Below are 26,760 nucleotides of genomic sequence, written 5' to 3'. Positions count from 1 at the left end.
CATGAGACACCAGCCAAGACTGAGTGAGTGGCAACACAAGCTAGCTACTGACTCAGCAGTTTCCAAGACAATGCGCTTTGTCATCCACCTCAAGGAACATGTCGAGTTCCTGTACATTTGTAAATATATAATAAAACATTACTAATATACAACATATTTGCATATTTTTGTTTTATACAATTATTGTAAACAAAATAATGATGAAAATATAAGTGTGTTTATTGTGTTGAATACAACAGTACCATATGGTACAATGAACCATATGGTATCATTGTACTGTATGGTACAATGTACCATATGGTACCATTGCACCATATGGTACCATTGCACCATTTGGTACCATAAGGTACCAATGCACCATATGGTACCATTGTATCATATGGTACCATTGTACCAAATGGTGGAATTGTACTATACTCTACCATATGGTACCATTGCACCATATGGTACCGTTGCACCATTTGGTACCATAAGGTACCAATGCACCATATGGTACCATTGTATCATATGGTACCATTGTACCAAATGGTGGCATTGTACTATACTCTACCATATGGTACCATTGTATCATATTGTACCATATGGTACCATTGTATCATATGGTACAATTGTACTATATGGTTCTATTATACCCTATGGCACCATTGTACCATATGATACTATATGGTACCATTGTATTCAACATAATAACCGCACTAATATTTTCATCATTTTGCTTACTATAAACTTGTAAACAAGTTTTATAAGAAATATAATGATAAACAAATGAGTGTACACTTATACAATATACATTATATTGGGCTCACAGGTTACAAATGTTACTAGAAAAAGAAAAAACTAGGAAAGAAAAGAAAAAAGTGTAAAAAACATAAAATAAAAAAATGCGATTTTGCTGAAGTTGCTGATGTTGCCACCACCCGGTCATTTTGGGTCAACTTCCCGCCGCTGTATCTTGGTAAGTATTGATCAGAATTTTTTGTTTTTGTTTTATTACCTTCACAAAAATATTATCTTTAATTTTGTAAGAAAAAATCAATTTTTTTTTTTTCTAAATTTCTTGGACACTGGGGCACCCATTCCGATTTTGGCCTTGGACACTGAAAGGGTTAATTACATAATTACTGTGCATCCTGTGCAGACTAAAAAAATTAGTTTATGTTAATGTTAATTGTTGGTGAGACTCGGCAGAGCAAGGTAAGCTGGTTATTAGAATATTATTATTGTCATAAACAGAGATTAGATATACAAGTTCAGTACATGGCAGGACCCTGCCATGTACTGCTCTTCTCTACATAAAAAGAGACCTCATTTTCATTTTAGTCTTAATCTCTAAGCCTACATATGCATAAGCTGAAAATAATTGAGGTAAACAGAGGCTGACAAGACTTAAATTGCTAATATAAAATGATTAGAACATTGTATTTTGTCTAGCATTTATTACACATGTGTCCTGTTTTCATGTTTCTGTAAATATTGTTAATAAACAGATGTTAAGCATATGAAAGTCAGTAACATAAACATAGCTTTCTGTTGCAATGGATATTTTGCAAAGATAATATAACTGAGTTATAGATGATTCTATAACAAATCATTCTTCTGTAAATTATTTAGTTTGAAAGAATTAAACATTCTCATCCAAATAGTAAAACTTGAGTCTCAGGTATGAAAGGTTGGAAGAGTGAGTCAAGTTCACCATAAACTTGAGTCTTCAAGGCTGGCAACATTGTAGACCTGGAGAGTGTACAAAGAACTTTCACTGCACACATAAGTACGATAAGGCACCTAAATTACAGGGAATGGATGAAGGTCCTTGATCTGTATTCCTTGGAATGCAGGCGAGAGAGATACATGATAATATACACTTGGAAGGTCCTGGAGGGATTGGTACCAAACCTGCACATGAAAATTTCTGCACATGAAAATTTTTGGCAGGAAAATCAACATTCCCCAGATGAAAAGCAGTGATATCTCCCCTCATTCTATGCCTCTCCAGAGAGTGGAGATTTAAGGCTTTGAGTCTATCTTCATATGGGAGGTTCCTTACACAGTAAATCATTTTAGTCATTCTTCTCTGTATGTTCTCTAATGAGTCTATATCCATCCTGTAGTAAGGGGACCAAAAGTAGTGATGTATAGAGCTGTAAAATAACTTTTGGACTTCTGTTAGTTATACTTTTTGAGATAAATCCAAGTAATCTGTTGGCCTTGTTGCACACACTAAGGCACTGCTGTCTTGGCTTTAGATTTGTGCTTACCATGACTCCCAAGTCTTTTTCACATTCTGTATGATCAAGCTCTACTTCACCTAGATTATAGCTTCGAGGGTTATTTTCATTACCAAGGGCAAGTACCTTTTCTTATCCACATTGAACTTCATCTGCCATTTTATTATATAATTTTGAAAAAAATGTCATAGATGGATTAATGAAAATGTGTATATTAACGTAATACAGTGGACCCCCGGTTAACGATATTTTTTCACTCCAGAAGTATGTTCAGGTGCCAGTACTGACCGAATTTGTTCCCATAAGAAATATTGTGAAGTAGATTAGTCCATTTCAGACCCCCAAACATACACGTACAAACGCACTTACATAAATATACTTACATAATTGGTCACATTCGGAGGTAATCGTTATGTGGGGGGTCCACTGTATACGACATTTAAATGACTCGATGATTATTATTATCATTACTAATATGACGTCTGGAGACATAAGACACTCTTACCGATTTTAATGTGTACCTGCATGCCAGCACAGTATGTAAGTTTATTTAGGTACAGGTATACATAAGTATAATTATCAGAGTATATATAAAATATGAAATAACTTTTAAAAACATTTGAAATTTTGGAGTTTCCAGACAAAATGGAGAGACTTAGTGCTTATTGAGCTCACGAAGAATGTAAACAAACAGGGTGGGGAGCGGTGACAGTATTAGAAAGTCAGGTGGTGTGAGCCGTATAGCGAGTTTTGGTCATAATTTGAAATGACCGTATTAGCGGAACGCCGTAAAGTGAAACGCCATAAAGCGGGGCCCTACTGTATATATATATGTAGCATATATATATATGTATATATATATGTATATATATATGTATATATATGTATATATATATATATGTATATATATATATATGTATATATGTATACAGGAGGGCCCCACTTATATGGCTGGTTAGGTTCCAGGCTACCGCCGTAAAGCGGAAACCGCCATAAAGTGGAACACCCTTTTTTTCCACTTACAAATGCATACAAACACTAGATAACAAGTTTACACTAACATATATTAAGTTAGCAATAGAACCAGGCATCAAAAAACAATAAAAAAGTACAATACACACATAGTGCACTCATTACTTACCTTAAAATATTTATAGTCTTAATCTAGGGTGAGACAAGTAGTATTTATTGTAAGAAATCAAGTGTGGTATGTATGGTAGTCTGCCAGGCTACCATACCAGGCCACCCCACCCACACATACAATTCTATGATATTTAAGCATCCCAGAGTGATAAAATGTATATACAGTTCACTCATTACTTACCTTAAAATATAGGGTGAGATGAGTAGTATTTATTGTAAAAAATCAAGTGTGGTATGTATGGTAGTCAGCCAGGCTACCATACCAGGCCAACCCACCTACACATAATATTCTATTACATTTAAGCATCCCAGAGTGATAAAATGTATATACAGTTCACTCATTACTTACCTTAAAATATTTGTAGTCTTAATGTAGGGTCAGGAGTAAGTAAATGAGATAAAACGAATAAATGAGAGAGAGAAAGAATGAGTGCATGAGAGAGTACAGGCGCAGAGTTATGTAAACAAACCAGGCGAAGGTAAGTTTTGTAAACAAAGTGTACACGTCTGGTTTGTGTACAAGTTACATTGTGTACAGGTTGTCTCTACATTAATACAGTAGAATAAATAAAGAAGAACACTCCCATTCTCATGTAACATCATTTTGAGAAGAAATGATGCTCTGAGTGAAGGAAATGGAAATAAGTCACTCTGACTTTTTTGGGTTATCCTAGGTTCTCTACACATATTTTGTTATGTATGATAATCTATGTAACTGTATTTGTGTATACCTGAATAAACTTACTTACATACATACGAAAGGAATAATTTTCTACAGTTACCCCCAGTAACACATTTTCTCTTATGTTAGATTAGAGAAAATGTTATTCTTGGCATCACTTGTACAAGTTATCTGGCTACCACATCTCATATTTATGTTTATTTATTCTATTGTGGGGTGTATTTATCATCTTTTTATGTTATGTATCGTGTTTATTATATAATTTTGAAAAAAATATAATGGATGGATTAATGAAAATGTGTATATTAACGTAATATACAACATTTAATGAGACTCGGTGATTATTATTATTATTATTATTATCATTTCTAATATGGCGTCACTTGTGCAATCGTCTGCTACCACATCTCATATTTATGTTTATTTATTCTATTGTGGGGTGTATTCATCATCTTTTTATGTTATGTATCGTGTTCATTATATAATTTTGAAAAAATATCATAGATGGATTAATGAAAATGTGTATTTAACTTAATATACGACATTTAAATGAGACTCGATGATTATTATAATCATTACTAATATGACGTCTGGAGACATAAGACACTCTTACTGATTTTAATGTGTACCTGCATGCCAGCACAGTATGTAAGTTTATTTAAGTACAGGTATACATAAGTATAATTATCAGAGTATATATAAAATATGAAATAACTTTTAAAAACATTTGAAATTTTGGAGTTTCCAGACAAAATGGAGAGACTTAGTGCTTACTGAGCTCACGAAGAATGTAAACAAACAGGGTGGGGCGCGGTGACCGTATTAGAAAGTCAGGTGGGGGGAGCCGTATAGCGAGTTTTGGTCATAATTTGAAATGACCGTATTAGCAGAATGCCATAAAGTGAAACGCCGTAAAGTGGGGCCCTCCTGTATATATATATATATATATATATATATATATATATATATATATATATATATATATATATATATATATATATATATATGAGGATAACAAAAAGATTAGGTGATGAAAGATTTCATATCAGATTGGAGGGAGAGAGTATTGAGGAGGTGAATGTATTCAGATATTTGGGAGTGGATGTGTCAGCGGATGGGTCTATGAAAGATGAGGTGAATCATAGAATTGATGAGGGGAAAAGGGTGAGTGGTGCATTTAGGAGTCTGTGGAGACAAAGAACTTTGTCCTTGGAGGCAAAGAGGGGAATGTATGAGAGTATAGTTTTACCAACACTCTTATATGGGTGTGAAGCATGGGTGATGAACGTTGCAGCGAGGAGAAGGCTGGAGGCAGTGGAGATGTCATGTCTGAGGGCAATGTGTGGTGTGAATATAATGCTGAGAATTCGTAGTTTGAAAGTTAGGAGGAGGTGTGGGATTACCAAAACTGTTGTCCAGAGAGCTGAGGAGGGGTTGTTGAGGTGGTTCGGACATGTAGAGAGACTGGAGCAAAACAGAGTGACTTCAAGAGTGTATCAGTCTGTAGTGGAAGGAAGGCGGGGTAGGGGTCAGCCTAGGAAAGGTTGGAGGGAGGGGGCAAAGGAGGTTTTATGTGCGAGGGGCTTGGACTTCCAGCAAGCATGCGTGAGCGTGTTTGATAGGAGTGAATGGAGACAAATGGTTTTTAATATTTGATGTGCTGTTGGAGTGTGAGCAAAGTAACATTTATGAAGGGGTTCAGGGAAACCGGCAGGCCGGACTTGAGTCCTAGAGATGGGAAGTACAGTGCCTGCACCCTGAAGGAGGGGTGTTAATGTTGCAGTTTAAAAACTGTAGTGTAAAGCACCCTTCTGGCAAGACAGTGATGGAGTGAATGATGGTGAAAGTTTTTCTTTTTCAGGCCACCCTGCCTTGGTGGGAATCGGCCAGTGTGATAATAAAAAAAAAATATATATATATATATGTATATTATATACAGTGGACCCCCGCTTAACGATATTTTTTCATTCCAGAAGCATGTTCAGGTGCCAGTGCTGACCGAATTTGTTCCCATAAGGAATATTGTGAAGTAGATTAGTCCATTTCAGACCCCCAAACGTACACGTACAAATGCACTTACATAAATACACTTACATAATTGGCCGCATTGGGAGGTGATCGTTAAGCGGGGATCCACTGTATATATATATATGTATGTGTGTGTGTGTGTGTATGTGTGAGCATGTCGAATAGGTAAAACTTGAGATTTTGGCATAAATAGCAATGCTCTTCTTGCCGAATAAGGCAAGCGGAAATTTGTGTATACAATAATTTCGGAAAAAACGTTCTGAACATAACAAAAGAAATATATTTCATTGTGCTTGTTTATTATTAAATTATTGTAAACTTATCTAAAATATATTTAGCTGGATTAGACTAAATTATATTGTGCTTGAAAAAGTGTATTGCTAAATGTATAAGAGAAAATTTTAGAAAGGACTTAATTTTAAATGAGTTTCTGCTAATTGACCAATTTTACCTGTTTGTCATGACATAAATATATATTAAAGAATCATGAAACAAGTAATTTTGAATCATTAACAGAACTGCTGCTAGCCAGGATTCGATCTTGCGTTACAAGAACCAGACAAAGTACACATTCCTCTATCTACTTGACAATCATTTCTCCACTTGGGAAGAGCATTATCACGCTATGATATGTGTTGTCCTGCATACCTACGTACGTGGGCGTTGCGTCCGTTCACCCATGTTTTTCCTTCATAATTACTTTAGTCCTTATATTAACTTGGTCTGGGCAAAATATACGTATATGTGATCAAGATGAAGGTATATATGGTGATCAGTGTATATGCTGTCTATCTCGACAATATATATCTATAATAATAATATTTGCATTAGTCTTACATCTGTTTGTTATAGAATGTAACATTGGTTAATAGGATGTTGATGTTATAAGAGAGAAAGCGAGAGAGTTGATTGACGAGACTAATTAGCAGCCATTATAACCTGCCACGTCACCAGGTTTTGGGTCACATGATTGATCGATACAGGCAGGAGACAGTGACCAAGGAGGGAGAGCAAGGAAAAGAGGAAAATAAAAAGTAAGAGAAAGAGAGACTGATAGAAGAGGGGAAGTGTGGAAAATACTGTATATTTTCCGAAAAAACAGTGTATTTTGTATGTAAATTGATGGAATATATTGTAGGTAATAAAAATTAATTTGTAAATAAATAAAGAACCAGCAAAATTGGTGAGCGTCGCTGGGGAAGGGAGAGATGCTGTTGTTTTGAACTGGGCAAAATGCACGCTAGTGAAATGTGCATAAATTTTGTCGCTTTGGAGGTTAACCCTTTAACTGTCACGGCCGTATATATACGTTTACGAGGTACCGTGTTTGACGTATATATACTCATAAATTCTAGCGGCTTCAAATCAGGCAGGAGAAAGCTGGTAGGCCCACATGTGAGAGAATGGGTCTGTGTGGTCAGTGTGCACCATATAAAAAAAATCCTGGAGCACGCAGTGCATAATGAGAAAAAAAAAACTCCGACCGTTTTTTTTAATTAAAATGCCAAATTTGTGGTCTATTTTCGTATAGTATTTGTGGTTGTATTCTCGTTTTCTTGGTCTCATTTGATAGAATGGACAATATATTATAGAAATAGAGTTGATTTTGATTAATTTTACTATAAAAAGAACCTGGAAATGGAGCACAAAGTATGGGAAATGTTTGATTTTTCCCGATGTTCAAAAGTAAACAAATGATGTCATTGTCTAATATATGTCCAAATAGCCATTCTAATATGCAGTCATGAATGGGTTGACGTAATTTTTACAATTATTACAGTATTGCAGTAGTTTGCATAACAGTAAATCTTCTATTTTTTGTTTGAATAAAATTTCAAAATAGAAAGCAAGAGTAATATCAGAGGGGCCTGGAGACATGACTAATGAACACAGAAAATGTTATTTTAGAGCCAGGAATGTCTGCATTGTTTATTCTGGTCCTTATTTTGAAATTGTCATATTTTTTAATTTTCGTGAAATTGGCCAAATTGCAAATTTCTGACCATGTTATTGGGTAGTTGAAATCGGTAAATGGGCAGTTTCTTGTACTCAATCGATGGAAAAAATGGAGTTTTGAAGAAATAGCTATGAGTTTGGTTGACTGGAATAATGGAATTAGCCGAAAATAGGGCTCGAAGTGGGCGAAATCGCCGATTTGTAAATATCGCCGAGGTTGCTAGCTTCACAAGAACGTAATTCCATCAGTTTTCCATCAAATTTCGTTTTTTTTTGGTATCTTTACAATCGGGAAAAGATTCTCTATCATTTCATAAGAAAAAATCATTTTTTTTTTTTTTAAATTTTGCGACACCAGGAGACACCTCAGGACAGTCAAAGGGTTAAATTGTGGTTGAAACCTCCCAAATAGGAGCAGAGATTGTTGGAATTGCAGTCCTGTATAACTTGAGAAGGTGAGTGGACAGGACAGCCAGGGAACCCCAGCTAAGTGATGTCTATTTATGTTGAAATTCTGACCAGTATTTTTTTCATATTTTAGGCAGGGGTTTCTGTATGACTCACCAAGTAATCTCCAGACTAATTGGTGAGTGGTATTGAGATAAATTCTCCTTCAATGTATATGTATTCATTTTTTTTTTAAATTTATTATACAGTCCACATATTTATATTAATGTTTTACCAGAATTCCTGGTGATGTATATTTCATTTGAAATTAACCCTTTCAGGGTACATCCCGTAGATCTACGGCTTTACGTTCAAGGTTCAAACCGTAGATCTATGCCAAAATTCTAGCAGCATCAAATTTAGCGTGAGAAGGCTGGTAGGCCTACATCTGAGAGAATGGGCCTGAGTGGTCAGTGTGCACACTATAGAAAAAAATCTGGATGCCTGCATGGCATTGTGGGAACACTGGCACAGTAGCTTTGTTCACGGTGCCTGGCGGCAAGGAAGCTCTCACTCCCCACTCTCTCTCTGGGTGAATTCTGACTCTCCTCTTCACAACTTACAGTTCTAAGACTGATGGAAGTTTAGCTGAAGAGTAATTCTATTGTTTTGAACCATATAGTACCATTGTGCCATATGGTACAATGGTACCATTTGGTACAATGTACCATATAGTACATTGTACCATATGGTACAGGGTACAGGGACCCTAATGGAAATAAGTCTGTCTGACTTTTTTGGGTTATCTTAGGTTCTCCAGACATATGCTGCTAAGTATGATATTCTATGTAACTTTATTTGTGTATGCCTAAATAAACTTACTTATGATGCCACATGCACTTGAGTAAGTTTATTCAGGTGTACACAAATACAATTACATACATAAATTATCATACATAGCAGCATACGTATAAAATCCTAGGATAACCCAAAAAAGTCAGGGTGACTTATTTCCATAGTTATCCCTGTATCTGTACCATATAGTGTCCTGTACTGTATGGTACCCTGTACCATATGGTACCCTGTACCATATGGTACCCTGTGCCATATGGTACCCTGCACCATATGTTATCCTGTACTGCATGGTACCCTATACCATATACAGGTCTGCCATTGTAAATCCGGCAATCAGTTATTCGGTTCCTTCAGTTATTCGGCACTAATTTTGGCTAGCATAATTTCAAATTTCCAGGGTTGCCACACCAACCTGCTGGTACTGTTTGGTGGCACTACTTGCTGCATAAGTCATTCCAATTTCTTTTTTTCCATTTATTGTTTTAACCTGCTTACTTTTAGCCCAGCCATGGATCCAATGAATAAAAGAAATGCTTCTCATTATGTAAAGCACCTACACAGTACATTATCCATTAAAGATAAGGTGGCTTTGAAGCCACTGTCGGTTGTCATGAGCTCAGTCTCATGAAGCAGGAGAATATGCTTTATTATTACGCTAATATTAACAATACAGCTTATTTGCCTATCACAATTGATCTAATATGACATAAGAAACAATATAAATAACATAAAACATGTTAAATACTCCAGAATGAATAATATTTGGCATAACACCGAGCAGTTCGACAGTTACGAAGAGGATATGGTAAACAGATACCATTCTCCTATCCTTGTCTTGGTGGCTTATATTAGAGAAAACGGAGTATAGCACAGGGCTAACTATGATATACACTCGTACTCCACCATAAACATGAAACAAAAAAGTTATTTTCTCTCTATAGATTATCACACATATCAGCATATGTGTAGAGAACCTAGGATAACCCCAAAAAAGTCGTGGCTTATTTTTAGTACCTGGCTTGGATTAGCCATATATGATTTTTGGTAAATATTCGATTCTCAGCCGGGGTAGAAACATTAGGCGTGTTTCTTTACACCTGTTGTCTATGTTTACCCATCAGTAAATGGGTACCTGGGCGTTAGTCGACTAGTGTGGGTGTTATCCTGGGACACTGACCTAATTTTTCTTGAAATACTCAGCATAACAAGTGCCTTTCTATACAGTAGTATATCACTCGTATTGTAGATAGTGACCCTCGTATTGTAGATAGTCTTAATGACCCTCGTGTAGTAGATAGTCTTTTTAGTATGATAATAAGATGTTATCTTCATTATAGAATAATAAGAAAATATAACATTTATATTATAATTAGGTAAAAGGACCCCAATGGAAATAAGTCACTCTGTCTGACTTTTTTGGGTTATCCTAGGTTCTCTACACATATGCTGCTATGTATGATAATTCTATGTAACTGTATTTGTGTATACCTGAATCAACTTACTTACTTACTGATGTCAGCTAGGCCTGTATACCTTGTACATGTACATGTAGTAAATAAAGATATTATTATTATTATTATTATTATTATTATTATTATATTATCATTATTTCCTCAGTTGTTTGTTGGGTTATCTTATTCAAACTTGGACAATGTATGATGGAAAGATACTTCTTCACGTACACCAAAAATGAAAGAAAATGGACCATAAATAGCAGAGTTCACTTCTCGGCCATTAGCGGCCGCTTAGCGGTATATTTTTGTATGGTTGTTATGGTTATATTCTCATGTTTTTGGTCTCATTTGATAGAATGAAAGGTATATTACAGTAATAGATATGATTTTGATTGCTTTCATGACGAAAAGTACCTTGAAATTGCGCTCACAGTAGCGAAAATGTTCTATTCTTTAGCAAAGCTCAAGAATAAACAAATGACGTCACCGTCCAATACCTGTCCACCTGCTAGTCTAAATTCCAGTACAGAGTCGAATGGATTGACATTATTTATACAATTATTACAATAATGCAGTGTTCTGCATAACAGTAAATCTTCTATTTTTTTGTGAATAAAAATTCCAAATGGTAAGCAAGAGTAATATAAGAGGGGCTTGTAGCCATGACTAATGAACAGAGAAAATGTTATTTTCGTGCCAGGAATGTCTGCATTGTTTATTCTGGATCCTATTTTGAAATTGGCATCTGTTGAAATTTGTGTGAAATTGCCCAAATTGCCAATTTCTGACCACTTTATTGGGTAGTTGAAATAAGTGAATGGGCGCTTTCTTGTACTCAGTTGACAGACTAGAAGTAAATAAGTTTATTCAAGTATACACAAATACAGTTACATAGATTATCATACATAGCAGTGTATGTATAGAGAACCTAGGATAACCCAGAAAAGTTAGACAAAGTGACTTATTTCCAGTACCTGGCTTGGGATTGCCATATATGATTTTTGGTAAATATTTTTTTCTCTCGGTTGTTTGTTGGGCTATCTCATTGAAACTTGGGCAATGTATGATGGAAAGATGCTTCTTAACGTACAACAAAAATAAAAATGACGGACGATAAATAAGGGAGCTCACTTCTCAGCCATTAGCCGCCTCTTTGCAGTATATTTTCGTGTGGTTTTTATGTTTGTATTCTCATTTTTTGGACTCATTTGATATAATGGAAGATATATTACAGAAGTAGACATGATTTTGATTGCTTTCATGACGAAAAGTACCTTGAAATTGAGCTCAAAGTAGCAGAAATGTTTGATTTTTGCCGATGTTCAGTGAACTGTGTAAGTCAAGTTGGTTAATTTCATTAAGTGTATTCTAACTTAACCACTCTATAATTCGGCAAACTCAGTAATCCGGCACACTACAGGTCCCAGTGATGCCGGATTTGTGATGGAGGACCTGTAGTACAATGTACCATATGGTCAATAGGTGTTGGTGGCATGAGACACCAGTCAAGACTGAGTGAGTGGCCACACAAGCTAGCTACTGACTCAGCAGTTTCCCCGAGACAAAGTGCTTTATCATCCACAAGGTACATGTCAAGTTCCTGTACACTTGTAAATATATATTAGAACATTACTAATATACAACATTTTTGCATATTTTTATTGTAAACAACTATTGTAAACAAAATAATAATGAAAATTTTAGTGCGCTTATTGAGTTGAATACAACAGTACCATATAGTACCATATGGTACAATGAACCATATGGTATCATTGTACTGTATGGTACAATGTACCATATGGTACCATTGCACCATATGGTTCCATATGGTACCACAAGGTACCATTGCACCATCCATATACTACTCAGACCAACTAGAATGTATCACTAATACTTGCACAAGGGATGAACATGGGGAATATATAATAGCCAAATTCAAATCCAAATACCTACAAAAACCTCTCACATTGATAAACATCTACAGAGTTCCACAGTCAAACATTAGCCAATTTAGTCAAAACCTAGGAAGTATGATAACTGATGCACGCATGAACAAAGATCACTTACTACTCTCAGGTGACTTCAATATAAATCTCCTGCAAGACCAGGACCCACACGTTACTGAATTCACAAACACAATGAGTAACTGTATGTTGCTACCAACAGTAACAAAACCTACAAGAGTTACAGAGACTAGTGTTTCCCTACTTGACCACATCTGGACCAACACCATATCCCCTTTAAAATCAGGCATAATTACAGATAATACCACAGACCACTACCCTACTTTCCTCATAACAACTCTTGGTAAACTACCCCAAGACACTACTAAAGTCACCTTCAGACTTCACAATGAGGCAGCCATTAATAACTTCACAACAGGAGTAGCAAACATTGACTGGCACACTGAGCTAGAAATCTATACAGATATTGACGAATGTATTAATAATTTTCTAAAAAAGACCCAATACCTCTATAACAAGCGCTGTATAGTCCTTGTGGCTTAGCGCTTCTTTTTGATTATAATAATAATAATAATAATCTATAACAAGCACTGCCCTAAAAAAACTAAACAGATGACAGCTAAGAGACTGAACAGTCCTTGGCTAACACCCAGCATTCTCAAATCCATAAATACAAAACACCAATATGAAAAACAGTACAGAATGGGTCACATAACCAGAGACCAAACAAAACGTTACTCGTCAATCCTAACCAGCCTGATAAGAAGGGCAAAAAAATTGTATTATGAGAACAGATTATCCAACTTACGAGGTGATATAAAAAAGACCTGGAAAACCCTATCAGAAATTCTGGGAACAAAAAAGATATCTCGAAATAGCGAAATAAAATTAGCAGAATCAGATGAACCCCAACTCCCACCAACAGAAACAGCAAACAGACTCAATGATTTCTTCTCCACTATAGGACAAAACCTTGCCAATAAAATCCCAAGCTCAGATACCCCACCAAATGACTACCTCACCGGCAACTACCCGAACACACTGTTCCTAGCTCCGACTAACCCATATGAAGTCTCCCTTATTATCAACACACTAAAAAACAAGGCAGGAGATTTAAATACCTTACCACCCTTTATATACAAAAAAGTGTCACAAGTGCTATCACCAATCATTGCAACACTCTTTAACAAATCCATTGAATCCTCCACCTTCCCTACAGTACTCAAAATAGCAAGGGTCATCCCGATCCACAAAGGAGGAGACCAAACAGAGTTGAATAACTATAGGCCAATATCCAACTTACACCCTCTCTCAAAAATCTTCGAAAAATTAATTCATAAACGAATCTACTCCTACCTTATCTCCCAAAACATACTCAACCCCTGCCAATTTGGATTCAGGCCTAATAAAAATACTAATGATGCTATTATACACATGCTAGAACATATATACACTGCAATAGAGAAAAAAGAAGTCCCACTGGGGATCTTCATTGACTTACGTAAAGCTTTTGATACAGTTGACCATGACTTGCTCCACGTAAAATTGTCACACTATGGTATAAGAGGGCACTCCCTCAACTACCTCAAGTCATACCTCAGCAACAGAAGCCAATATGTGTACACAAATGGGGCAAACTCTTCTGCACAACCAATTACAGTTGGTGTCCCACAGGGAAGTGTCCTTGGCCCTCTTCTCTTTCTCCTATACATAAATGACCTACCAAATGCTTCGCAATTACTCAAACCCACACTATTTGCAGATGACACTACATACGTCTTCTCCCACCCGAGCCCAGTCACGCTAGCCAATACTGTAAATACCGAATTACAGAAAATATCTACCTGGATGAGGACTAACAAACTTACACTAAACATTGACAAAACCTACTTCATTCAGTTTGGTAACAGAGCTACAGATGTCCCTCTTAACATAATGATAAATGGATCACCTATCACAAAGCTAACAGAGGGAAAATTCTTAGGAATCCACCTTGATAATAGACTCAAATTTCATACACATATACAACAAATTTCTAAGAAAATTTCCAAGACTGTAGGCATACTATCGAAGATACGGTACTAAGCTCCACAGTCAGCCCTCCTGGCCCTATATCACTCTCTTATTTACCCCTCTCTCACCTATGGAATTTGTGCATGGGGCTCAACAACAATTAACCATCTCAAACCACTAATTACCCAACAAAAGGCTGCAGTTAGAATGATAACAAATTCTCACTACAGGCAGCACACTCCACCAATATTCAATACAATAAACCTACTCACCATACAAAACATCCATACTTATTACTGCACTTATTACATACATAGAACACTTAACTCTGATATTAACCCTCCCCTCAAACATCTCCTTGCCAACCTCAACAGAACACATGACCATAACACAAGGCACAGATCACTCTTTGATGTTCCTCGTGTCCATCTCACGCTATGCAAAAACTCAATGCACATAAAAGGCCCTAAAATCTGGAATTCATTACCTGTAAATATAAAAGAAACACTACCTGTTTATAAATTCAAGTCTCTTCTCAAAGATCACTTACTCACCCAAAACCAAATAAATACTGAATAACTGAACCTTTAAACTGTATATCTTAAATGTTTCTCACAATTATATCACATAAATGTTAAACCTAAAACCCAATCTAACTTTATTATTTTTTAAATACACTACCTAACAGAATACTCCATACGACTGAATGTACAACAATGCATGCAACCATATGACCTGTCTTTGTAATACTCACTTGTGCTTTATAGTAATCTGTTTACATTAATGTTTTATCACTGATTTCATCATTGCTTAGTTAATCTTAAGTTAATTTTAAGCCAGCCCGTAATGCTATGCATAGTATAAGTGGCTTTGGCATGCTGCTCTTATCTGTATTTTTTTGTACCTCTGTATGTGTGCTCAAATTGTTAATAAATAAATAAATAAATAAATGGTACCATAAGGTACCATTGTACCAAATGGGGCCACTGCACCATATGGTACCATTGTATCATTACCATTGTACCAAATGGTGCCATTGTACCATATGATACCACTGTATATGGTATTGTATTATGTGCCATTGTACCATATTGTACCATATGGTACCATTGTATATGGTGCCATTGTAGCATATGGTACCATTGTACCAAATGGTTCCATTGTACTGTATGGTACCACTGTATCATATGGTGCCATTGTGCCATATTGTACCATATGGTACTATTGTATCATATGGTGCCATTGTGCCATATTGTACCATATGGTACCATTGTATCATATGGTGCCATTGTGCCATATTGTACCATATGGTACAATTGTATCATATGGTACCATATGGTACCATTGCACCATATGGTACCATAAGGTACCATTGCACCATTTATTACCATAAGGTGCCATTGTACCAAATGGTGCCACTGTACCATATGGTACCATTGTATCATATGGTACCATTGTACCAAATGGTGCCATTGTACTATATGGTACCACTGTATCATATGGTACCATTGTATCATGTGCCATTGTATCATATGGTACCATTGTATCATATGGTGCCATTGTACCATATTGTACCAAATGGTACCATTGTATCATATGGTACAATTGTACCAAATGGTGCCATTGTACCATATGGTACCACTGTATCATATGGTACCATTGTATCATGTGCCATTGTATCATATTGTACCATATGGTACCATTGTGTCATATTGTGCCATTGTACCATATGGTACCATTGTACCAAATGGTGCCATTGTACCATATGGTACCATTGTACCAAATGGTGCCATTGTACCATATGGTACCATTGTATATGGTACCATTGTACCAAATTGTGCAATTGTACCATATGGTACCATTGTATCATGTGCCATTGTACCATATTGTACCATGTGGTACTATTGTACCATTGCACCCTATGGCACCATTGTACCATATAGTACTATATGGTACCATTGTATTCAACACAATAACTGCACTAATATTTTCATCATTTTGTTTACAATAAACTTGTAAACAAGTTTTGTAAGCAATATAATGATAAACAAATTAGTGCAGTTATTGTGTTGAATACAGTGAGTGTACACTTATACAATATACATTATACTGGTCTCACAGGCCACAAATGTTATTAGAAAAGGAAAAAAATTAGAAAAGAAAAGAAAAAAGTATAAAAAAGGTAAAATAAAAAAATGGGATTTTGCAGAAGTCACTGATGTTGCCGCCACCCGGTCATTTTGGGTCAACTTCCCGCCGCTGTATCTCGGTAAGTACTGATCAGATTTTTTTTTGTTTTATTACCTTCACAAAAATATTATCTTTAATTCTGTAAGAAAAAATCATTTTTTTTTTTTTTCAAAATTTCTTGGACACTGGGGCACCACTTCAGATTTTGGCCTTGGACCCTGAAAGGGTTAATATAGGTCCAGAGTGACTTGTGGAGATATGACAGTAGTAGGTATTGAAGGGGGACATTTTTGCAACCTAAATGTCCTAAAATTCCTACATGTCTCTGTAACCTTGATAAAGAATAATTATCTTTGTTACCATATAATGGCATGTATCTAATGAGATTCATCCAGGTAATTTAAATTTTCCATATAGTTGCCCGTTGGTCCTTGATCAAACTGGATGTAATTAGTGAAGTCAAAAATTAGTGAATTAATTACTTAATAATTATATGTGAAATGACAGAAGGAGGTGGATGTTAAATCCACAGATTTATTTAATGTGTAGTGGATTATAATTACTACAATAATAATTTTGCTAAGCTCAAGTGTAGCTAGAATTTATATTAATGCATTTAAAATTTATATTATAATTTCCTTACATGTGTAATTGCTTAGCTCACGTGTTGTTAGGATTTATATTAATGCATTTAAAATTTATATTATAATTTCCTTACATGTAATTGCTAAGCTCAAGTGTAGCTAGGATTTATATTAATACATTTAAAATTTATATTATAATTTCCTTACATGTAATTGCTAAGCTCAAGTGTAGCTAGGATTTATATTAATACATTTAAAATTTATATTATAATTTCCTTACATGTAATTGCTAACATCAAGTGTAGCTAGGATTTATTCAAGGTAAGTTGTAATATTTACCTTTATAAAGTGCATAATTAAATACATAATCAATGTTATTAATTAAGTTGAATTTAATACATTGCACCATGGGTGAAAATGAGGAAATTAATGTAGAGGACAAACACATGGAATTTAGAGCAAAGAAAGGATCATTGCAAGCTAGAAAGGGTCATGTAACGAAGGCATACAATAAATGTTTGGAATTAATGAATCAGGAAACTGTGAATACTGATGATTTAAAATTGTATTTAGATGCCTTTGGGAATAGATATGATTCATACAAATTATATTATAAAAAAATATGAAGGAGATTTGTTAGTGAATTGTGCACATGAGACAGAAATAGATCTTATGATTATCCAGTATTATGAATTAGAAGAACAAATTCTTTCTTGTAAAAGTCAGGCTTTGAATAAATTAAAAGGTGTAAACCAGGCAGTTAATCAATGTAGTCCAACAAATAAGATGTCTTTGCCAAAACTTCCAGAAATATGTTTACCTGTATTTAATCCTGGAGAAAATTGAGAGGAGTTTTGGTCAATTTTTAAAGCAGCTGTGCATGATAGGAGTGACCTAACCTGTGTAACTAAATTATTTTACCTCAAAGGACAGATTAGAGGAGAAGCTCACATACTCATACAAGCCTTTCCCAATATAGATGATTCTTACAAGGAAGCAGTTGACTTGTTGAAGGTCACTTATGGTAATATAGAACAAAGTAGGTTGGATCTAGTAACTATCATTGTTAGTTTAAAAACTCCAGTTCACACTTACAAAGGTTTACAGCAGTTTCGAGTTAAACTGGAGAGCACTCTCAAAACTTTAAGTAATAAATATAATCTGAAGGAATCAGACTGGTTATTGAGTGCCATGGTACAGAATAAATTAAGCTGTAAAACACATGAATGGATCTCGAACAAGTATCAGAAAGGTTATTTTGGTGGAGGAAATAAGAGTAGGTCTACAAGAATTAATTGTTCAGTTGCAGACCAGCCAACTAACTCGTTTTAAAGATGCAACACATAATAACTCTGAGGTATCTGTCAAGTTTCACAAAGGGAAAAATTATCCCAATGTTAATAATCGGAATTCATCTACTAAAAAGAGTTGCATAGGTACATATCAAGTAGCAGGAATCAGAAATAATGATTCTCCACAAGGTAAGAAGAATAAGTACCCTCCTAAGAGTAGCCCAGTTAATAAGAAACCAGTCAAAGAAAACAGAGATTGTCTCTTCTACAAGGGTACTCATTTTTTTAAGAATTGCAATGCATACAATTCATGGAATAATAAAGTTGAAAGATTGGAGGAACTTGACAGATGTATCAGATGTCTAGGTAATCACAATGTAAAGGGTTGTCATGCCAAATTAAACAACTGTTATCAATGTCACAAAGGAAGACACCATATAGTCATATGTAAGAGTCTATATGATAATGTTGATAATAATGATAATGTTGACAATCCTGACACAACAGTAGCTAATGTAAAAAATGCTGCTAATGTTAATAATGATGGTTTTGCTGAAGTAGCCTTACCTGTGTTACAGGTCAATTTTATAAAATTAATGTTATTGTGTTGCCAAGAGGATATTTATAATGTGCATTCAACAATATTTTATCTTTCATTTATTTACATTAAATTTTATGAACAATTTATTTTCCTGTAAGGGAATTATGCCTTTTACTTCTGTTTTCCTAGTGACTTCCAGTTATAGTAACTCACTTATCATAATTACTTGTGTTATCCCAGTGGCTTCCAGTTATAGTAACTCACTTATCATAATTACTTGTGTTATCCCAGTGACTTCCAGTTATAGTAACTCACTTATCATAATTACTTGTGTTATCCCAGTGACTTCCAGTTATAGTAACTCACTTATCATAATTACTTGTGTTATCCCAGTGGCTTCCAGTTATAGTAACTCACTTATGATAATTACCTTATGCAATGTAGTTTGGGATAATTTTGCTTATAAAAAAGTTAATTTTTTTTTACCTCTGGTATATTATTGTCCACTTGTGTTATCCAGCAGACAGCAGTGTTATCCAGCAGACAGCAGTGTTATCCAGCAGACAGCAGTGTTGTCCAGCAGAAAACAGTGTTATCCAGCAGACAGCAGTGTTATCCAGCAGACAGCAGTGTTGTCCAGCAGACAACAGTGCTATCCAGCAGACAGCAGTGTTATCCAGCAGGCAGCAGTGTTATCCAGCAGACAGTAATGTTATCTAGCATGCAGTAATGTTATCCAGCAGGCAATAATGTTATCTAGCAGGCAGTAATGTTATCCAGCAGGCAGTAATGTTATCCAACAGGCAGTAATGTTATCCAGCAGGCAGTAATGTTATCCAGCAGGCAGTAATGTTATCCAGCAGGCAGTAATGTTATCCAGCAGGCAGTAATGTTATCTAGCAGGCAGTAATGTTATCCAGCAGGCAGTAATGTTATCTAGCAGGCAGTAAAGTTATCCAGCAGGCAGTAATGTTATCCAGCAGGCAGTAATGTTATCTAGCAGGCAGTAATGTTATCCAGCAGACAGTAATGTTATCCAGCAGGCAGTAATGTTATCCAGCAGGCAGTAATGTTATCCAGCAGGCAGTAATGTTATCCAGCAGGCAGTAATGTTATCTAGCAGGCAGTAATGTTATCCAGCAGGCAGTAATGTTATCTAGCAGGCAGTAAAGTTATCCAGCAGGCAGTAATGTTATCCAGCAGGCAGTAATGTTATCTAGCAGGCAGTAATGTTATCCAGCAGACAGTAATGTTATCCAGCAGGCAGTAATGTTATCTAGCAGGCAGTAATGTTATCCAGCAGACAGTAATGTTATCCAATAGGCAGTAATGTTATCTAGCAGGCAGTAATGTTATCCAGCAGGCAGTAATGTTATCCAGCAGGCAGTAATGTTATCTAGCAGGCAGTAATGTTATCCAGCAGACAGTAATGTTATCCAACAGGTAGTAATGTTATCTAGCAGGCAGTAATGTTGTCCAGCAGGCAGTAATGTTATCCAACAGGCAGTAATGTTATCCAGCAGGCAGTAATGTTATCCAGCAGGCAGTAATGTTATCCAGCAGGCAGTAATGTTATCCAGAAGGCAGTAATGTTATCCAGCAGACAGTAATGTTATCCAGAAGGCAGTAATGTTATCCAGCAGACAGTAATGTTATCCAGCAGGCAATAATGTTATCCAGCAGGCAGTAAAGTTATCCAGCAGGCAGTAATGTTATCCAGCAGACAGTAATGTTATCCAGCAGGCAGTAATGTTATCCAGCAGGCAGTAATGTTATCCAGCAGGCAGTAATGTTATCCAGCGGGCAGTAAAGTTATCCAGCAGGCAGTAATGTTATCCAGCAGGCAGGAAAGTTATCCAGCAGACAGTAATGTTATCTAGCAGGCAGTAATGTTATCCAGCAGGCAGTAATGTTATCTAGCAGGCAGTAATGTTATCCAGCAGGCACTAAAGTTATCCAGCAGGCAGTAATGTTATCCAGCAGGCAGTAATGTTATCCAGCAGGCAGTAATGTTATCCAGCAGGCACTAAAGTTATCCAGCAGGCAGTAATGTTATCCAGCAGGCAGTAATGTTATCCAGCAGGCAGTAATGTTATCCAGCAGACAGTAATGTTATCCAGCAGACAGTAATGTTATCCAACAGGTAGTAATGTTATCTAGCAGGCAGTAATGTTGTCCAGCAGGCAGTAATGTTATCCAACAGGCAGTAATGTTATCCAGCAGGCAGTAATGTTATCCAGCAGGCAGTAATGTTCTCCAGCAGGCAGTAATGTTATCCAGCAGGCAGTAATGTTATCCAGCAGACAGTAATGTTATCCAGCAGGCAGTAATGTTATCCAGCAGACAGTAATGTTATCCAGCAGGCAATAATGTTATCCAGCAGGCAGTAAAGTTATCCAGCAGGCAGTAATGTTATCCAGCAGACAGTAATGTTATCCAGCAGGCAGTAATGTTATCCAGCAAGCAGTAATGTTATCCAGCAGGCAGTAATGTTATCCAGCAGACAGTAATGTTATCTAGCAGGCAGTAATGTTATCTAGCAGGCAGTAATGTTATCTAGCAGGCAGTAATGTTATCCAGCAGGCAGTAATGTTATCCAGCAGGCAGTAAAGTTATCCAGCAGGCAGTAATGTTATCCAGCAGGCAGGAAAGTTATCCAGCAGACAGTAATGTTATCTAGCAGGCAGTAATGTTATCCAGCAGGCAGTAATGTTATCTAGCAGGCAGTAATGTTATCTAGCAGGCACTAAAGTTATCCAGCAGGCAGTAATGTTATCCAGCAGGCAGTAATGTTATCCAGCAGGCAGTAATGTTATCCAGCAGGCACTAAAGTTATCCAGCAGGCAGTAATGTTATCCAGCAGGCAGTAATGTTATCCAGCTGGCAGTAATGTTATCCAGCAGGCAGTAATGCTATCCAGCAGGCGGTAATGTTATCCATCAGGCAGTAATGTTATCCAGCAGGCAGTAATGTTATCCAGAAGGCAGTAATGTTATCTAGCAGGCAGTAATGTTATCCAGCAGGCAGGAAAGTTATCCAGCAGACAGTAATGTTATCTAGCAGGCAGTAATGTTATCCAGCAGGCAGTAATGTTATCCAGCAGGCAGTAATGTTATCCAGCAGGCAGTATTGTTATCTAGCAGGCAGTAATGTTATCCGGCAGGCAGTAATGTTATCCAGCAGGCAGTAATGTTATCCAGCAGGCAGTAATGTTATCCAGCAGGCAGTATTGTTATCTAGCAGGCAGTAATGTTATCCAGCAGGCAGTAATGTTATCCAGCAGACAGTAATGTTATCCAGCAGACAGTAATGTTATCCAGCAGGCAGTAATGTTATCTAGCAGGCAGTAATGTTATCCAGCAGGCAGTAATGTTATCCAGCAGGCAGTAATGTTATCCAGCAGGCAGTAATGTTATCCAGCAGGCAGTATTGTAGTATACGTGTACATTAATAATATTAAGAGATTAGTGGTTAAAATGTTAAATTGTTCACATATAAACATTGTCCGCTGGAAGCATTTGTGAAAGAAAATGGAAAAAGTCTGAGATACTCTGAGTATGAACACAAAAGATATGTTGTAAAGTGTTCAACAAACACTGTTGTGTTCTATCATGTACGTCATTGTGCTCATAATAAAGATGACAGAAATATAAATGGCTTTTCAAATCTGATAAGGAAATGAAGACACATTATTTATTCTAAATTATTGTTTAGCTGAATGTCAATTAAATTTTAACACGATAATTCTCTTCCAAATAAAAAATCATTGCTTCATGAGGCTTGGCAATAGAGTTGTTAAGATACGAACAATGGATGCCAACTTTTGTGGTCGTAACAGAGGAAGACAGGTGATAAGCAATAACGGTCAGATCACTAGAAGTACATCACAATACATCACAACATAACATAGTATTAGACACATTAACGATGAGTCGCACTGGCTAGGTTGCAGCAACCACCACAAGTGTCATACTCGTCAGGTTGCAGCAGCCACCACAAGTGTCATACTGGCCAGGTTGCAGCAGCCACCACAAGAGTCATACTGGCCAGGTTGCAACAGCCACCACAAGAGTCATACTGGCCAGGTTGCAGCAGCCACCACAAGTGTCATACTGGCCAGGTTGCAGCAGCCACCACAAGAGTCGTTCTGGCGAGGTTGCAGCAGCCACCACAAGAATCGTTCTGGCCAGGTTGCAGCAGCCACCACAAGAGTCGTTCTGGCCAGGTTGCAGCAGCCACCACAAGAGTCATACTGGCCAGGTTGCAGCAGCCACCACAAGAGTCGTTCTGGCCAGGTTGCAGCAACCACCACAAGAGTCGTTCTGGCCAGGTTGCAGCAGCCACCACAAGATCATTTTTGCTACCAGATCAAGTTGCTCCAACTGATAATTTATATTTTCATTCTAGAAAGGATTTGTGTGTGGTGATGAATGTTCTCTGTCAGTATAGAGGAGGTGAGAGAAGTGATGTGTGTGGTGGTGAATATTCTCTGTCAGTATAGAGGAGGTGAGAGAAGTGATGATGTGTGTGGTGGTGAAAAAGTTTTCTCTGTCAATAATGAGAAAGTGAGTCAAGTGAAGATGAGAAAGAGTGAAGAGTGAGAGATTTAATAATATATGTCTATATTCAATTAAACATTTTACAAGAATTTCTTCTGTGTCATTAAATCACTATTTCATTATATCACTACCAACACTACAATTTCATCATTACCAACACTATAATTTCACCACTATCTACACTATCTTTCATTACATCACTTTCAACATTTTCATTACATCAGTATCAACACTTTCATTATATCACTATCAACACTATCATTACATCACTGTCAACACTTCCATTACATCACTTTCAACATTTTCATTACATCAGTTTACCTGGAGTTTACCTGGAGAGAGTTTCGGGGGTCAACGCCCCCGTGGCCCGGTCTGTGACCAGGCCTCCTGGTGGATCAGCTCCTGATCAACCAGGCTGTTGCTGCTGGCTGCACGCAAACCAACGTACGAGCCACAGCCCGGCTGATCAGGAACTGACTTTAGGTAATTGTCCAGTGCCAGCTTGAAGACTGCCAGGGGTCTGTTGGTAATCCCCCTTATGTGTGCTGGGAGGCAGTTGAACAGTCTCGGGCCCCTGACACTTATTGTATGGTCTCTTAACGTGCTAGTGACACCCCTGCTTTTCATTGGGGGATGGTGTATCGTCTGCCAAGTATTTTGCTTTCGTAGTGAGTGATTTTCGTGTGCAAGTTCGGTACTAGTCCCTCTAGGATTTTCCAGGTGTATATAATCATGTATCTCTCCCTCCTGCGTTCCAGGGAATACAGGTTTAGAAGCCTCAAGCGCTCCCAGTAATTGAGGTGTTTTATCTCCGTTATGCGCGCCGTGAAAGTTCTCTGTACATTTTCTAGGTCGGCAATTTCACCTGCCTTGAAAGGTGCTGTTAGAGTGCAGCAATATTCCAGCCTAGATAGAACAAGTGACCTGAAGAGTGTCATCATGGGCTTGGCCTCCCTAGTTTTGAAGGTTCTCATTATCCATCCTGTCATTTTTCTAGCAGATGCGATTGATACAATGTTATGGTCCTTGAAGGTGAGATCCTCCGACATAATCACTCCCAGGTCTTTGACGTTGGTGTTTCGCTCTATTTTGTGGCCAGAATTTGTTTTGTACTCTGATGAAGATTTAATTTCCTCATGTTTACCATATCTGAGTAATTGAAATTTCTCATCGTTGAACTTCATATTGTTTTCCGCAGCCCACTGAAAGATTTGGTTGATGTCCGCCTGGAGCCTTGCAGTGTCTGCAATGGAAGACACTGTCATGCAGATTCGGGTGTCATCTGCAAAGGAAGACACGGTGCTGTGGCTGACATCCTTGTCTATGTCGGATATGAGGATGAGGGACAAGATGGGAGCTAGTACTGTGCCTTGTGGAACAGAGCTTTTCACCGTAGCTGCCTCGGACTTTACTCAGTATCAACACTTTCATTATATCACTATCAACACTATCATTACATCACTGTCAACACTTTCATTACATCACTATCAACACTATTTTTCATTACATCACTGTCAACACTATCATTGCATCATTATCAACATTATCCTTCATTATATCATTATCAACACTATCTTTCATTACATCACTATCAATATATATCCTTCATTATATCATTATCAACACTATCTTTCATTACATCACTATCAACATTATTTTTTATTACATCACCATCAACACTCTTCCATTACATCACTTTCATTACATCATTATCAGCACTATCTTTCATTACATCACTATCAGCACTGTTTGGCTTCATGCATGGAAGGAGTGTGCATCATTGCATTACCACCTTTCTCACTCTGCACACTGACAGCTCATACACTACCTTCCTTGATCTTAAATCTGCTTTTTGATGTAGCCAACCGACATGTAATCATTAGTGAACTTGCCAGAATGGATGTTGGAAGATGGCTTCTCCGTTGGATTTAAAGGTTACCTGTCCAAAAGAAAGTCATCTGTGTTGTTCCAGGGACATAGAAGTGTAACTAAAGATTTTGAATTACGAACCCCACAGGGAGGTGCGCTTAGTCCCACCCTTTTCAATATTCTGATTAGTGCCTTAATGCTATGCCTAGCCAGCCCCATCAGTATATGGTTAGTTTTGCTGATGATATAATGATTCACACCACCGGATTCTGCAACACCCAAAACATTCTTAGTCATGTACTAGCCTCGTGTCAGGACCTGGGGTTAATAATCTCAGGGGATAAAACAAAGATACTCAACAGGCGTCCTCCTCGACAGAGAGGCAGAGTTCGTCAGATCCAGTTGCATGATGGGTCTCTTCTAGAATATGTAAGCAGATACAGGTATCTAGGCTTTGAGGTTCCACTACTTGGACATGTTGCAACGAGACTTTGTCGCCAATACAAAGAAAGGCTGAGAGCACTTAGAGTTGTGGCAGGTTTTCATCCCAGGTATGGTGCTAATGTTAAAATTGTGAAAATGATGTATCTTGCTTATATTAGATCATTGGTTGATTATGCAGCGCCACTACTTGCACTCGTGTCTGACTGGAAGCTTGGAGGGCTGGAAAAACTGCAAAACAAAGCAATGAGGATCATCCTAGGATGCCCTCGTACTGCCAAAATTTTAAATATGCGGAAAGAACTTAATATTCCAAGCATTAGAGATCGTGTTACTGAAAGAAATATCCTTATTGGGGTCAATATGCTTATGTTAGCCCATTCAAACCCCTGCACAGAAGCCCTCCAAACTTTCCTCACACTGGTGAACATCCTTCCAGATGGATCGAAAAAACTGGAACCGATCTCCGCATGAACCAGCTACATGATCTATGTCAAGTTAGGCAACAGAGACACTACCCTGCTCCATGGGATATTACCCCATTCCAAATTACCATTCCTCCATTTCCCCCAAAAAC

At 37.1% G+C, this 26,760-nt stretch overlaps 1 long non-coding RNA gene across 4 annotated transcripts; it reads left to right on the top strand.

Moving 5' to 3' along the window:
* The first annotated feature begins 11,060 nt into the window (after window positions 1-11,060).
* LOC128706443 (uncharacterized) lies at window positions 11,061-23,287 on the top strand. Of its 4 annotated transcripts, none has more exons than XR_011393748.1 (4): window positions 11,061-11,358; window positions 12,151-12,315; window positions 16,917-16,976; window positions 19,838-23,287. It is a non-coding gene; the product is annotated as an uncharacterized lncRNA (long non-coding RNA). The 4 variants fall into 4 exon arrangements; XR_011393746.1 differs by having other exon boundaries at window positions 11,062-11,358; window positions 19,835-23,287; XR_011393749.1 differs by lacking the exon at window positions 16,917-16,976 and having other exon boundaries at window positions 11,069-11,358; window positions 19,835-23,287.
* The last annotated feature ends 3,473 nt before the right edge of the window (window positions 23,288-26,760 follow it).

This window comes from Cherax quadricarinatus, chromosome 62, assembly GCF_038502225.1.
Source record: "Cherax quadricarinatus isolate ZL_2023a chromosome 62, ASM3850222v1, whole genome shotgun sequence".
In the NCBI taxonomy this organism is placed as follows: Eukaryota; Metazoa; Arthropoda; class Malacostraca; order Decapoda; family Parastacidae; genus Cherax; species Cherax quadricarinatus.
Note: the sequence above shows the minus strand (reverse complement) of the source record. Positions and strands in the feature narration are given on the sequence as shown.